This window comes from Triticum aestivum, chromosome 1A, assembly GCF_018294505.1.
Source record: "Triticum aestivum cultivar Chinese Spring chromosome 1A, IWGSC CS RefSeq v2.1, whole genome shotgun sequence".
Lineage (NCBI taxonomy): Eukaryota > Viridiplantae > Streptophyta > Magnoliopsida > Poales > Poaceae > Triticum > Triticum aestivum.
The window spans coordinates 312,789,520-312,795,992 of NC_057794.1; positions in this window are offsets into that span (position 1 = coordinate 312,789,520).

The following is a 6,473-nucleotide window of genomic DNA, read 5'->3' on the forward strand; positions in this document are numbered from 1 at the left end:
ACAAAGAAAGAAAAGAGGAGGAGAGGTGGTGATGAGTGAAGGGGGATGATGATGCTTGGATCCACATAGAACATGCCACAATGCAATGAGCTACACCATGAAGATGCACATGATGACATGAGATGAGATGCATGACATGAACAAAATGCAAAATGAGAGACAAAAACCCAACCATGAAGGAAATATCATATCACAAAGCCGGAAATGGCAAGATTTGGAGTTACAAATATGGAAAGTTACATCCAGGGTGTTACAGAGGCTTAGTCAACGGGTCTGCTACATTTAGATCCGTATGTATTTTGCAAACTTCTATGTCTCCACCCTTGACCTTTTCACGAATGGAGTTGAAGCATCTCTCGATGTGTTTAGTCCTCTTATGAAACCTGGATTCCTTCGCCAAGGCAATTGCTCTAGTGTTGTCAAAAAGATTTTCATTGGACCCGATGCACTGGGTATTACACCCAGATTGGATATAAACTCCTCCATCCAGACTCCTTCATGAGTTGCTTCCGAAGCAGCTATGTACCCTGCTTCACACGTAGAACCCGCCACGACGCTCTGCTTAGAACTGCACCAACTGATAGCTCCCCATTCAATATAAACACGTATCCTGTTTGTGAATTAGAGTCATCCGGATCAGTGTTGAAGCTAGCATTGAAGTAACCATTTACGACGAGCTCTCTGTCACCTTATAAATGAGAAACATATCCTTTGTCCTTTTCAGGTACTTCAGGATGTTCTTGACTGTTGTCCAGTGATCCACTCCTGGATTACTTTGGTACCTCCCTGCCAAACTTATGGCAAGGCATACATCAGGTCTGGTACACAGCATAGCATACATGATAGAACCTATGGCTGAGGCATAGGGAATGACTTTCATTTTCTCTCTATCTTTTGCAGTGGTCGGGCTTTGAGTCTGACTCAATTTCACACCTTGTAATACAGGCAAGAACCCTTTCTTTGACTGATCCATTTTGAACTTCTTCAAAACTTTATCAAGGTATGTGCTTTGTGAAAGTCCTATTAAGAATCTCGATCTATCCCTATAGATCTTGATGCCCAATATCTAAGCAGCTTCACCGATGTCTTTCATTGAAAAATTCTTATTCAAGTATCCTTTTATGCTATCCAGAAATTGTGTATCATTTCTGATCAACAATATGTCATCCATATATAATATCAGAAATGCTACAGAGCGCCCACGTACTTTCTTGTAAATACAGGCTTCACGATAAGTTTGCATAAACCCATATGCTTTGATCAGCTCATCAAAGCGTATATTCCAACTCCGAGATGCTTGCACCAGTCCATAGATGGATTGCTGGAGCTTGCACACTTTGTTAGCACCTTTAGGATCGACAAAACCTTCTGGTTGCATCATATACAACTCTTCTTTAAGAAATCAATTAAGGAATGCAGTTTTGACATCCATTATAAAATGCGGCAATTGCTAACATGATTTGGACTGACTTAAGCATCGCTACAGATGAGAAGGTCTCATCGTAGTCAACCCCTTGAACTTGTCGAAAACCTTTCGCAACAAGTCGGGCTTTGTAGATGGTGACATTACCATCAGCGTCTGTCTTATTCTTGGAGATCTATTTATTCTCAATGGCTTGCCGATCATGGGGCAAGTCCACCAAAGTCCATACTTTGTTCTCATACATGGATCCCATCTCAGATTTCATGGCCTCAAGCCATTTATCGGAATCTGGGCTCATCATAGCTTCTTCATAATTCGTAGGTTCGCCATGGTCTAGTAACATGACCTCCAGGATAGGATTACTATACCACTCTGGTGCGGAACGTGCTCTCTTTGACCTACGAGGTCCAATAGTAACTTGATCTGAAGTTTCATGATCATCATCATTAGCTTCCTCTCTAGTTGGTGTAGGCATCATGGGAACGTATTTCTCTGATGTGCTACTTTCCAATTCGAGAGAAGGTATGATTACCTCATCAAGTTCAACTTTCCTCCCACTCACTTATTTCGAGAGAAACTCTTTCTCTAGAAATGTTCCATTCTTGGCAACAAAGATCTTGCCTTCGGATCTGTGGTAGAAGGTGTACCTAATTGTTTCCTTAGGGTATCCTATGAAGACACACTTCTCCAATTTGGGTTCGAGCTTATCAGGCTGAAGCCTTTTGACATAAGTGTCGCAACCCCAAACTTTAAGAAACGACAACTTAGGTTTCTTGCCAAACCATAATTCATACGGTGTCGTCACAACAGATTTAGACAGTGCCCTATTTAATGTGAATGCGGCTATCTCTAATGCATAACCCCAAAACAATAGTGGTAAATCGGTAAGAGACATCACAGAATGCACCATATCCAATAAAGTACGGTTACAGCATTCGGACACACCATTACGCTGTGGTGTTCCAGGTGGCATGAGTTGTGAAACAATTCCACATTGTTTTAAATGAAGGCCAAACTCGTAACTCAAATATTCGCCTCCGCGATCAGATTGTAGAAACTTTATTTTCTTGTTATGATGATTCTCCACTTCACTCTGAAATTCTTTGAACTTTTCAAATGTTTCAGACTTGTGTTTCATCAAGTAGATATACCCATACCTACTCAAATCATCCGTGAAGGTCCAAAAATAACGATACTCGTCACATGCCTCAACACTCATTGGACCGCATACATCGGTATGTATTATTTCCAATAAGTCATTAGCTCGCTCCATTGTTCCGGAGAATGGAGTTTTAGTTATCTTGCCCATGAGGCATGGTTCGCAAGTATCAAATGATTCATAATCAAGTGATTCCAAAAGTCCATCTGTATGGAGTTTCTTCATGCGCTTTACACCAATATGACCTAAACGGTAGTGCCACAAATATGTTGCACTATCATTATTAACTTTGCATCTTTTGGCATCAATATTATGAATATGTGTATCACTACTATCGAGATTCAACAAGAATAGACCATTCATCAAGTGTGCATGACCATAAAAGATATTACTCATATAAATAGAACAACCATTATTCTCTGATTTAAATGAATAACCATCTCACACTAAACAAGATCTAGATATAGTGTTCATGCTCAACGCTGGCACCAAATAACAATTATTCGAGTCTAAAACTAATCCCGAAGGTAGATGTAGAGGCAGTGTGCCGACGGCGATCACATCGACCTTGGAACCATTTCTGACGCACATCGTCACCTCGTCCATAGCCAATCTTCATTTATTCTGCATCTCCTGTTTCGAGTTACAAATATGAGCAACAGAACCAGTATCAAATACCCAGGCGCTGCTACGAGCATTAGTAAGGTACACATCAATAACATGTATATGAAATATACCTTTGTTCACTTTGCCATCCTTCTTATCTGCCAAGTATTTGGGGCAGTTCCGCTTCCAGTGACTAGTCCCTTTGAAGTAGAAGCACTCTGTTTCAGGCTTGGGTCCAGCTTTGGGCTTCTTCCTAGGAGTGTCAACTTGCTTGCCATTCTTCTTGAAGTTCCCTTTCTTTCCCTTGTCCTTTTTCTTGAAACTAGAGGTCTTGTTAACCATCTACACTTGATGCTCTTTCTTGATTTCTACCTCCGCGGCCTTAAGCATTGCGAAGAGCTCAGGAATCGTTTTATTCGTCCCTTGCATATTATAGTTCATCACGAAGCCTTTGTAGCTTGGTGGCAGTGATTGAAGAACTCTGTCAATAACACTATCAACTGGAAGTTCAACTCTCAGTTGAGTCAAGTGGTTATTATACCCAGATTTGAGTATGCGTTCACTGACAGAACTGTTCTCCTCGATATTGCAGCTATAGAACTTGTTGGAGACTTCATATCTCTCAACCCGGGCGTTTTCTTGAAATATTAACTTCAACTCTTGGAACATCTCATATGCTCCATGACATTCAAAACGTCTTTGAAGTCCAGGTTATAAGCCGTAAAACATGGCACACTGAACTATTGAGTAGTCATCAGATCGGGCTTGCGAGACGTTCATAGCATTGACTTCAGCTCCTGCAGCAGACCTTTCACCTAGCAGTGCATCAAGGACATAATTCTTTTATGCAGCAATGAGGATAATCCTCAAGTTGCGGACCCAGTCCGTGTAGTTGCTACCATCATCTTTCAATTTAGCTTTCTCTAGGAACGCATTAAAATTCAGGGGAACGGTAGCTCGGGCCATTGATCTACAACATAAATATGCAAAAATATAAGACTAAGTTCATGATAAATGAAGTTCAGTTAATCAAATTACTAATGAACTCCCACTTAAATGAACATCCCTCAAGTTATCTAAGTGATACGTGATGCAAATCAACTAACCCATGTCTGATCATCACGTGAGATGGGGTAGTTATCAATGGTGAACATCTCTATGTTGATCATATCTACTATATGACTCATGTTCGACCTTTTGGTATCCAGTGTTCCAAGACCATGTCTGTACATGCTAGGCTCGTCAAGTTTAACTCAAGCATTCTGCATGTGCAAAAATGTCTTACACCCGTTGTATGTGAACGTAGAGTCTATCACACCCGATCATCACGCGGTGCTTCGAAACGACAAACTTTGGCAACGGTGCATACTCGGGGAGAACACTATTATGTTGAAATCTAGTGAAGGGATCATCTTATAATGCTACCACCGTTCTAAGCAAAATAAGATGCATAAAAGATAACATCACATGCAATCAAAATATGTGACATGATATGGCCATCATCATCTCATGCTTTTGATCTCCATCTCCAAAGCATCGTCACGATGGAGACCTTGATCTCCATCATAGCGTTGGGGTCGTCTCACCAAGTATTGCTTCTACAACTATTGCTAACGCATAGCGATGAAGTAAAGCAATTACATGCCGCTTGCATTTCAGAAAATAAAGAGACAACCCTAAGGCTCCTGCCAGTTGTCGATATGACAAAACATGATCATCTCATACATCAACATATATCACATCATATCTTGACCATATCGCATCACAACATACCCTGCAAAAACAAGTTAGACGTCCTCTACTTTGTTGTTGCAAGTTTTACGTGGCTGCTACGGGCTTCTAGCAAGAATCGTTCTTAACTACGCAAAAACCACAATGGTTATTCATTAGTTTGCTATTTTAACCTTCTTCAAGGACCATCCGTAGTCAAATTCGATTCAACTAAAGTAGGAGAAACAGACACCCGCCAACCACCTTTATGCAAAACTACTTGCATGCCAGTCGGTGGAACCGGTCCCATGTGCATGGACATGTAAGGTTGGTCCGGGCCGCTTCATCCCACAATACCACTGAATCAAAATAAGACGTTGGTGGTAAGCAGTATGACTATCACCGCCCACAACTCTTTGTGTTCTACTCGTGCATGTCATCTACGCATAGACCTGGCTCGGATGCCACTGTTGGGAAACGTTGCATGGAAAACAAAAAAAATTCTATGCACATGCAAGATATATCCATGGAGATGCATAGCAACGAGAGGGGAGAGTGTGTCTACATACCCTCGTAGACCGTAAGCGGAAGCGTTTAACAACACGGTTGATGTACTCGAACTTCTTCGCGCTCCAACCGATCAAGTACCTAATGTACAACACCTCCGCGTTCAACACACGTTCAACTCGGTGACGTCCTCTGCCTTCTTGATCCAGCAAGACACCGAGGTAGTAGATGAGTTTCGGCAGCACGACAGCGTGGTGACGGTGATGGTGAAGCTATCTCCGCAGGGCTTCGCCTAAGCACTACGAAAATATGACCGGGGGTGTAAACGGTGGAGGGGGGTGCCACACACGGCTAAGACAATGTTCTGGTGTGCTAGGCGCCCCCTCCCACATATACATAGGTGGGGGGAGGAGGGAGTAGCCAGGAGGGCGCCCCAAGTAGGCCAAATCCTACTTGGGGTCTCCTCCCAAGTGGCGCCCCCTGCCATGTTTAGGTGCGGGGAAAAGACAGGGGAGGGATGTAGCGACCAGACCTCAAACAGTCTGATCTCTGTGCTCCGGTGTCATCCCTGGATCAGTAATGCTGACACCGCACAGTACTCGGAGGTTTTATAACAGAGTAGCAATCACACACTTATTACATCGAGTGTCTCAAAAGAGAACTTATTACAATAAATATGGCTTAAGGCCATCTAATAACGATAACAGCGGAAGGCTTGGAAGATAAGTGAGTCCATCAACTCCAACGGCATCACTGAGTATAGAACCACGACCTAAAAACTCCTTAATCATCATCTGAAAAGTCTGCAACATTAACGTTGCAGCCCGAAAATGGGTCAGCACATGGAATATGCTGGCAAGGTAACACATAGAGAGTAATAGAATGAAATAGCTATACTATATGCATATTTGGCTGGTGGAAAGCTCTATGGTTACAGTTTTGCGTAAAGCCAATTTTTCCCTACTTCAAAGGAATAAATTTATTTACTATCATGGTGGTTGTTAAACATTGAGAATGGTTGACAGCATTCTCAATCCCAATTAAGCATCATCATTAAACATAACCCAA